The sequence below is a fragment of the Aedes aegypti genome, unplaced genomic scaffold, assembly GCF_002204515.2.
Source record: "Aedes aegypti strain LVP_AGWG unplaced genomic scaffold, AaegL5.0 Primary Assembly AGWG_AaegL5_hic_scaff_1186_PBJ_arrow, whole genome shotgun sequence".
In the NCBI taxonomy this organism is placed as follows: domain Eukaryota; kingdom Metazoa; phylum Arthropoda; class Insecta; order Diptera; family Culicidae; genus Aedes; species Aedes aegypti.
The window spans coordinates 39,189-49,636 of NW_018734608.1; the positions used below are offsets into that span (position 1 = coordinate 39,189).

Sequence of the window (10,448 nt, forward strand, 5' to 3'; positions counted from 1 at the left end):
TATATTAATTAAGTTAATAGGACTAAATATGTTCATAATATGTGTACCCAATTGTACCTAGTGGGGTTTTCGAACCGGAACTGCTAAAGCCGTAAATCAACGCGGATAGTTTTTCTGTAGATTCAGCAAACCATGTCAGGGTTACTTCCATCGTAGATGTGATGCTGTTGGTTTTACTTTCTCGGTCATGTGTACTCTTTTCAGTTCGCTTCAGTAAATAGTTGCAAACCGCAGACTTATCTGCAGTGACGTTAACTTTGCTCCTACTAACACTACAAAATTTGAGGTTTGTTGTTATTGCGTATACTCTTGGAAGAGGTAGAATTTAAGCATATCTGTATTCTTAATATGATAGCGACAGTGAGATATAGATTGTGCAGGTGTTTCCTTTGCTCCCGTTCTTAGAGTATACCCCTATACCACTGAAATACAATTTTGTTGGTCATTTTTCATGGTTGGACGCTAATGAGTTGCTGAGTACTATAGTCGAAAAAGCAATAAGATTTTGGTCAAAATGAAGGTCATATCTTGAAATTTCAAACTAAACAATATTATATTTTTTTATTTATTATCTTGAAAATATATGTACCATAAAAATATAAATATTGATGTTCAGTTGTTTAGTTGAAGAAAATATTAAAATTATTCAGTTTCCTTGAAAGAGTACCAATAGCAATTGACTACCTATTTATCTATTGTTGGTACTTAATAGAAATTTAAGCTATTACGTTAAATCGTAATGTGTGAGCTTTTTATCTGATTTCTCGATCAACACCTCCAAATTTATCTTTTGAGCACTGTGTGATACGGACTTGTGATAATTAATGCGCCTATATGAGTACTATACTACTACTATGGGGCCCAGATAGCCGTAGCGGTAAACGCGCAGCTATTCAGCAAGACCAAGCTGAGGGTCGTGGGTTCGAATCTCACCGGTTGAGGATCTTTTCGGGTTGGAAATTTTCTCGACTTCCCAGGGCATAGAGTATCTTCGTACCTGCCACACGATGTAAACATGAAAAAATGGTCAATTGGCATAGAAAGCTCTCAGTTAATAACTGTGATAGCTGGGAAGCAGGCTTTGTCCCAGTTGGGACGTAACGCCAGGAGGAAGAAGAAGAAGATATGAGTTCTGTTGCCTTCCGGAGTGGCGCTTGGCGACTCATCTGCGTAATCGTAGTGTCAACAACAGCTTGTTTATCATATTGCAATAAAAATGAGCATGTATGGTAAGCGGTGTGCAGCGTTCGTTGGCGCTAAGAATCTCTTGTCCACCGTCGTAGTAATACGTGAACCGTCATTGGCATTTGTAGTTGCAGCTAGTTTGGATATCATTATTATCACACCAAAGTGTGTCAAATCAGTGAGACCGTTCAGCAGTTTGTAGTTTCGCGAGTAGTCGAACATTTGCTCTATTCAGTGCAGTTCAAAATGTAGCACCGTAAGTAACTTCAAGTGTTGTTTTAAGTAATAATCAAATTTTCATTTGAGTGTTAGTTTTAACTTACATACTATGTTAATTATATATTTTTTGTTTTATTATATATTTTTTTAATTATTTTATGCAATGTTGATTTTCTACAATCGGAGTTAAAAAAATAACATTTAAATATCAATTGATCGAAATAAGACAGAAACATACATATACTGACAACAGATATTCCTGTTGTTGATGCATCGCCATATTATATTACCATTCAATGAGGCGTTTTGATGGTATTCTTGGTATTCCGGTGCGACCCCTGAAATTTTCATACTATTCATAAAATTATAATTCAGTTCTCACAAATTGGATTTCGATCGATTCAGTTTGGGTAGGAATCCTGGGGTTTTTGACTAGTTCATAATTAATTCAATCGTAAATTCTGGGACTCCACTGAAAGGCCTTAGAATTTCAATTCAGTGAGGATCATCATTAAATCCCAGGGTTCTCACCAACACCCTAAAGATCCTTTGGATACCAAAAGATTGTTACCGATAGTCAAATGATTGCTATTGTTATTCAAAAGGTTCTTGTCAAAGATTTCTTCCGGAAATTCACAAGATGTTCACAACAATTGCAAAAATTGTGTTCGAAATTCTAAACAATCGCACCTGAACAGGAATCACATCAAAAGCTGGAGAAATACTGAAGAACCATCAAGGACTCCGATCGGATTACGATAGGGTTCCCAAAGATTTATGGCCGGATTCCCACTCGAATCTCAAAAATGTCCACCGGAGTCCCAGAATTTTTCTTTTAAAATTTCCGCAAGCAGCTCATAGTTGCTACCAGAACATTCCAGAATAAACGGATTTTTTTGACAAAATCTTCTGAAATTTTGCAATAAGAGGCGCATATATGCTATTAATGCAATTTGTGGGCTTTATGGTCATGCGGTCAGCGTTGTCAGCCGTCAGGCGTTTGACCGCATCGTGTTAAGGAGTGTGGGTTCGTTTCCCGCTTCAGTTCGACAAACTTCTCGTGAGGAAAGTTTCCCACTGGGCGTTGCATGTTAGTCCGTTGTCTAGTGTGGTGCTTCCTTCAAAGGACATAATCATCCACTGGATGCATTAACGTGTTTTATTTTAAATTTTGAGCTCAATAGATTTCAGAAAACCACTTATGGCAAGGAGAACAAAGCAATCGAAAATACAGCAAGTCCCCATAGATATTTCTGAAAAAAGAAAATAAAAACAAAACAAAATAATCATCTACGAAATTTTTGAATTGTCATGAACACTTCAAAATGCGTTTCTGATTCTTAGAATTCTCATCGTATTCTTAATTTTTTTACTCAAATGTTAACCATTTCACTCGCAGTCACACAATCTTAAAGCATGAGTAACAACCTATCAAGCTAAATATCGGTAGATTGTAGTTAATGCTACCTTTGTTCAAAGCATCATGCTGTTTGTATTATTTTCGCTATGCGTGGTGTAACACATGTAGCATACAACACCAAATATGTTGTACACTTAATTTTAATACTTTTTATTTATACCAATCATTGATTGTTATTTATTAAGGCCCAAGCAAAAATGGAGCAAATGTTCGAAATTAATATAGTAGTTTTCTGCTAAAAAATCCAAAATTAAAAAAAAAATGTTAATTTTTTCAAAGAATATAAATAATTATATTTAAGAGGACTTTGATTGTGATAAATAAATTTCAACAAAGATCTTTTGAGCGGCTAAAAAACATCTTAAAAACTTTGCTTGCACTTTTTTCCTGTTCGGGTCCGTCACTGCAACCAGGTTTCAAATCTATTGTGCCAACAACCGTATCCTTTATATAGGGCATGTTTCATTACTCAATTGCCATTGAGGGGCAATATGGTTTCGATTTCGATACAGTTTTTGTTTTGTATACGCAGAAACCTCAGATAGCATCAATTTAGTTATGAAGAATGAAGATCCTTCACAGAGAACCAACTCAAAGAATGCTGCTTAATTGTCCCAGGAGACTGTGAAAAACTCAGGACTTCTTATTAATATCAAATGCATTTTAAACAGGGAAGTTCGTTCAGTAATAAGGACTCTCGCATGTCTCTTGAATACCGCCAATGCACATTATTTCAGAAACCAGTTTTACGCGGAAAGATGCATTTTGAGCTTTAGAATGAAACATTAGACGAAAACAGTCTTCTACTAAGTTGTAAGTATTAGTGAAGCCTTATTTTTGGAGTTATTGAACATTTCCATAAAAATGGTGTAACTAACTTTCTTATTTGTAGAAATTATAATAAAAATACTTCAGCAAAGTTGTAGATCAATCAATTTAAAGTAACTTTGCCAAAAAAAAGTTTGTGACTTAGGGATTTCCAATTAAATCTGGTTTTCTGGCTCCAGCGTTCTTAATTCTAATATCTCATCAAAGCAGTCTATGAAACACTTTTAGAACATAAAAAATGCGTAATATGGTGAGCGAAGGAACTCATTATTTCTTTTCGTTCGGCGGAACTCTAACCAGCTCGAAAGCGAAATCAGAATGAAACCGAATTCAACGAAGGAGGTATGCTTTATACCCTTAGAATAGCAGATGATGCTACTCCTTTTCATATTCTTTGCTTTCTGATATGGGAAATAGGCTATATGAAATTGATGTCTTGGCAAGGGATGTACAAGATGAGCATGCTGTTATTGCATCATGATGGCACTGCAGTAGCATTCTCGGAAACATCATCAAGTTGCCGTATTGTCAATTATTAGTCATATTAGGAAATATAATACAAATAACTCTTTAGAACACATTGATTGGCCCTGAAAAGGGCCGATTGAATTTTTGAATTAGAGAAACACGGACACATTTTGACGGCACACTGGTTGAAATCCTCCTCGCTCCATGAGGTTTCCGGTGGCGCTGACAATGGGCGCTTCAACAAGCGGCTTTGGCTGATTTTCTTCAGCCATCTCGTACAAATCTTGCGTTAGCGATTCCTTCAGGGCTAATTCTGAAAGGCGAGTCAATTTAGAAATCTTAAGCTATTTCACAATCCGGATGCTGGATTTGCAGCAGCTTGATGAGCAAGATCTCTGTGCCACAGGTAACGAGGAGCTAAGCAGGTTCGGCGGAGCTCTTACTAGGTCGAAAGCGAAAATATAATGAAACCGAACTCACGGTTTTTCACTTTAAATAATCTTTATTTCGGAATTTTGTGGGTGGTTTACATGTAAGAATCTCAAGTGATATAGGAAAATATCCTTTTCATCTTTAGTGCAAGTTCTTTGATAATAATAATGTACATGATTTTAGATTAATTGTCTTGTATGAATTCACCACATTTGTGGGTTTGATGGATTTTTAAATTAAATACTTAAAACTAATACATACAACTTAAATCTAACCTAATCTACTATATACAGAATTGCTCATTAAAGCATATTCAGGGATAAGGCATTGCTGCCAGATTTGAGATGGGTTTCAGTTAGGGCCCACATCGATGCTGTGCTTGCCGAACAAATCAGCAAGCTCGATGTTTTGCTCTTACAAAGCAAGCGTTCCATGTAGCGATAGCGAGCGGCTTAGTCCCCATATTTGGCAATAATGGAGACTACAGCACGCAGCTGCTCAGACCGGGTCCTGCAGTATCGCTTGATGATGAGCACTTCGGTGACCAGCATGATCAGCTCCTCATCAGACAACAGGGATTCATCCGTAGCCTCACCGGACGGTTGATTCGCAGCGGCAGAATATTAACAGCGCGGCCAGGTGGAAGTCACCTGCGGGATATTACCGCCATCTGGAAACGGGAATCTTCAGGCATGAACGCCGGAGTCTTTTCCTTCCTGCATCCCGGCTGGTTCGATGCTGATTCCGCCTTTCGGAGTTGCTTGTAGGTCTCACGGTTGCCACACTTGAATGCCAATGCCGCCGGAGGCATAATCAGGCAGTAAGAAGTATCATAACTATCGGCGCAGATACTGCAGCGTGGTTGGAGGTTACAGTCTCTGGTGCTGTGTCCAAAGTTAAGGCACCGCTGACACTGGGTAACATCACGGCGGCCTCCGCGATATGGTACCCATCTGACGATGATGCATCTGATTGTTCGGACCGCCTGGAGAGCATTCAGCGTAACCGAGCCTTTGCGAAAATGTACCAGATAGAGGCAATCCGGATACTTTTTCGCAATCTCGTCACGCCGCGTCATTTTGTAGACCGCAGTTGCGTCCAGGTTATAGCGATTCCGAAGCTCCACCTGAATCTTCTTCGGGTCAACGTTGTTCATGTCCCTGATGGCGGCCTTGAAGGATTTTGTCACCGGGATGTCGTGGGTGAAGAATTCAACCTTTGCTTCCTTAAGAATGGAACTTACCCTGTCATATTCCGGCTTTGTGTGCACCATCACCTTGATGCCGATCCTGGTTGGCTCGTACTCCACAGAGAAACGCAGAGCGGAGATCTTGCTGGTTAGCTGGTCCAGAGGCAGGTTTTTCACTATCAGCGGTGGAAGCTTAACCTTCACGGTGACGCCGGCTGCTTGATGTTGGTTGGATGGGTGGGAGGTCGACTCCTCACGCTGGATTTCGGCTTCGGGCACCTCGCCAAAGTCCCCCAGGTCGCTGTCGTTGACAGCAGTAGCACTGGTGCTGTACCGGTTGTTGGAGAGGAGCGATTCCACTATGGAAGCTTCATCGTCCTACCTCTTCTTCTTTGACAGCTCTGGGGTGCTGACTATGGTGTTCGCCGACTGATTCGCGTCGGCCTTCTTACGACGACGGCCCATGCTGTCGACGGTTCGCTTGCTGATGATGATGATCCGTCTTCGGATCGGGAACCTCTATTTATCAGACAGCTGCAGCGAGGGGACTCTTCAAAACCTTGCCACAGTTTGCCTGCTACCAGTTCCTCGCCTTGCTGCTGCAATTGATGCTCTTAATGATGATGCGACTCGTTCCGCATCCGTCAACTGAATGTAAAACCGAATTCAACGACGGAGGTATGCTTTATACCCTTAGAATATGCTCCTATTTTTCGTATTCTTCGTATGCTGTTATTGCATCCCAACGGAACTGCAGCAGCATCCTCGTAAACATCCTCAAATTTCCGTATTGTCAATTATTCTTAATAAATCAGATATTGTATGATTCTACGAGAAGAATTAAGAGATTATAGCAAGTATGTGGTAAACATATTAGGAAATATTGCACATATAACTCTTTAAAATACATTTGTAGGTTCTGAAAAGGACTGAATGAATTATTGAATTCGAGAAAAACGGACACATTTTGACGACGTACAGGTTGAAATCCTTTTCGTCAGATGCGGTTTCCGATGGCGGCTTCTTCGGGGTCTTCTTCATCGCTAGAGTCATTGGAACTTGGTGGGGTTTTGCTTGGGAACTGCCTTCTTTTTCTCCTCCTCCTTCTCGAATACCAGCCACAGCCACAGTTTCCCGGGATTTCATTTTACTCTTGCCAATCTTGAAATCTTGCCGACATCGCAATTGTAGTTTCCGCCGATGAATTTCTCGATCTTCTGCAGGGATGACTCGTTCCGTTCGTTGAGGGCTGAGGTAGCGGCCACAACTATCTCATTCTCATGTGGACTGCTTCTTCTTTTTCTTCTTGGCGGCGGCAGTGGCGATGGTTTTGGCTTTGGACGGTACCTTCTCTCGGTCGGTCGACGGTCAGTTTGAAGTGAGCAAAGAAAGACAAAAGCGGGGGGGGGGGGGGGGGGGTGTTTTCTGGGGGTGTTGTGTGTCCTTCGCTATCGATGTCTGTGCCTGAGAAGCACGCCTGCTCAGAGCAAGCCGAACTGTTGCCTGCTGATATGCGATCCAAGCGTAGAGTGAAAAGCAAATGACCTATTTTTTTCTCTAGCACCCCTATTCATAGATTTGCTTGAAATCAACGTTCTCCATTTGAACAGGTATGTGGAATTCTGTATGTAAACGACATGAACCTTTTATGCCTTGTCTTTCGATTGAGGTGCTAATCAAGGAATTTCGTTAAGCCAGCAAACAGTTATAAAAGTTTAAAATATTTCATGCCAACGTAACGCTCTTGGTTTTGAAAATGCAATTCCATTTCTGTATAGAGAGGAAAGAAGTAGTCCTACGTCAAAACCTTTTTTTTTTTGGACCACCCTCTAAATCGGTCAAATTTTGATCCAATGAAAAACTTTTTTTGGTTAAGTGTTGATTGAAATTTGACGTTCTATAGAACGTTATAACTTTGCCCAAGAGTAAATATAAAATTTGCAAATATGAAAGTTGATTTTATTATTTATGTTGAATCATGAACCACCACGATACGATGATCAATAAAAAATAAACAAAAATAAAAGACTTTATTTTTAGGAACAATATTGTATAAGACTGTTTTTGTCTTAAATTTCATTTTCATGGGCTAAATAGAAAAGAAAAATACATGCCATAAAAATCTTCAAAATAGTTTTTCGGATATATCTTTTTTATTCCAGATTTTTTCATAAAAGCAGGGTTTTAATTCTGCCAAGTTCAATCCTGCCTAGTTTGGGTAGCGGCTATGGCTACGGTTACGATAGCTCAGATCAATCTTCAGCATAGAAAAACAGCGACGATTAATCATTGCAGACTCATGAAAAATGGTACAGTCCAAGTGACGCTAGTACAAGAACCTTACTTTCTGAAGGGGAACTTCTAGCTAGGTAACCTTGTGAGCCTAGTTGTTGCTACTTTCAGTAAATATGAAATGGGAAACTTTCTTTCTTTATTTATTTCTTCATTGGAGCAGGGAAAAGTTGAGCTTCAATAACTTTTCCTTAAATGGGCGCCAAACCTCCTCATCTTTTAGTGCTGATAGAAAGCTACACTCCATGTGATACAATTTTTGATAATAATAGTAAAAACAAATTATTCTTATTTCTATAGTAAAACTTACTTCCGACTACAACATTTTGTTGATGCCATGAGTATTCTAGGTAGGGCTGAAGAGAATACTACTGAATCTGTTACGATAAATGCTGCGATAGAGATAAAAATCATTATCATATAAACACCTATTGAAAGAACGACACATGCTGGTGAGAGGCTCATGGTGCCCATAATTAGTGCGGGCACCACGATTATAAAGAAATGCAGTACAGCAAGAGCGCGGTACGGTATGTCATGATTTCAAAGCGACAACAAATGTGAACAATCAATTTGTAATTGTAAAAGATCAGAAATGAATAGTGCTTTTGAGATTTCACGACGTTTGATCAGTAACTCTAGAGTCTAGACCAATGAGATTACAACGCTGTTTGTAACTGGGCAAATTCAGTTGAATTTTCGTACCTACACTAATTTCTGAGTTAACAACCAGAGATATGTGTGCTGTCATAATTGATGATTCTCTTGGTGACCTCAATAGGAAATACGTCTATTGTTCGGTATATTCACCACATGATGAACGATCCCCAATGGATGATTTCAATCGACTTGTTGTACACTGTTTAGTAAAAAGCCTTCCGCTGATTGTGAGCAGTGATGCAAATGCTTATCACATCATCAGGGGCAGCTTAGATATTAATTTGAGAGGCTCCAGTCTGATGGAATACTTAAGTAGTGCAGACCTTGGATTACTTAATATAGGCAATCGCCCAACCTTCAGAGGAGTTCTAACTGATGAACTGCGTTCTAAACAAATATTAAAAAAAAAATTATTGGGAAAAATTCTAAAAGCAAGGAGGTTTCTGGGAAACCTGAAATATGTCAGAATGGAAACATTAGATAAGTACTGCCAGTTTAGAATATGTTGTCTCTAGAGAACTCTGATAGTTTGTTGTTAGTATATTCAAATAAATCATGGTTTTTAAACCAGTTGTTCCCAACATTTTGTTAGTCCAATATGTAAAAACATTTTTTTTTCATTCAAAATAAAGTTCCAAAATCGGGTTATCTCTCAGCTAAATATTTAAAAAATCGAGACAAATTTCGAATTCACACATATAAGAAAATATCTTCCATTTTTTCAGATGAAGCATCAGCAGTGCGTAATTGATCTCGCGATCGTACTGGTTACGATTCCATCTCTAATTGTTGTAGCGCTGCTGTTGGAGTATACGATGAACCATACGACTGGGCTGACCGGCTGGAGTCCCAAATTATCGTGCTGGGCCTGGCCGTGGCATTCTTTGTGCTCTGCATCATGATGGCCTTGTATCTAACGCATCGGATAGGATCATGCCTATGGACCGGGCCTCTTCCAGCTGATCTTCACCGTACGATCTTCACCGTTGTGCGGGATTTGGAGAGCGGTCCACCCCCGGACTATGATACCATCCTGCAGGATCCACCACCATACGAAAAGTTGGAGAAGTACTTACTTCTGGATGAACCTCCTCCGTCTTATGCCGCTTCCATGGCGTCATTGGAGGGTGCTCATATCTGATAAGAGGGACTTGTTTGTTGATATTGTTTTTGTTTGGTGTGTACCGAAAACAGGGATAGCTACATTTCAATTAGTGGTACACAGCGGGATCTTATGAGCGAATAAACTAAACTTTTGATGTGCACTGCTAGAACACAATTATATCTGTTTATTAAATGAAGAAAGATAAGGCCAACTTACAAAGAATGTGAATTGTAACAATGATAAGTATCGTCGCGCCAATCAGATCTATGCCATAAAGCTGGTAGAATGGAATGTCTTGAGTCGGCGACGCTAAATAGGGCAATCCTTTGATATTGAGAACTTTTTCGATCCAGAAAATTGCGCGTTCCAACGGTGGTTGTGGCTGCTTGCGAAACAGCCGAGATCTTGCTGCCATATTTTGTTGGTAACTAAGAAAGGGAAGAAAAATATTAAACCTTACTCAAAAATAAAGTCGTAGAAAACGAAATCTCAATATAAGTTACTTTTTTAATGGGAAATCATGTATTGGAATGATGAGTGACGTGGAAACAATTTGATTTGTTTTTTAACTTATATTTTGTAGTTTAGCGTGTTTAATCTATAAATTATTATTATATTGTAGCGGTATTTGGTATTAATTAATTATGATT

The 10,448-nt window shown here is 39.3% G+C and overlaps 1 pseudogene; it reads left to right on the forward strand.

Moving 5' to 3' along the window:
• The first annotated feature begins 1,255 nt into the window (after positions 1 to 1,255).
• On the forward strand, positions 1,256 to 9,972 carry LOC5571020 (annotated as a pseudogene).
• The last annotated feature ends 476 nt before the right edge of the window (positions 9,973 to 10,448 follow it).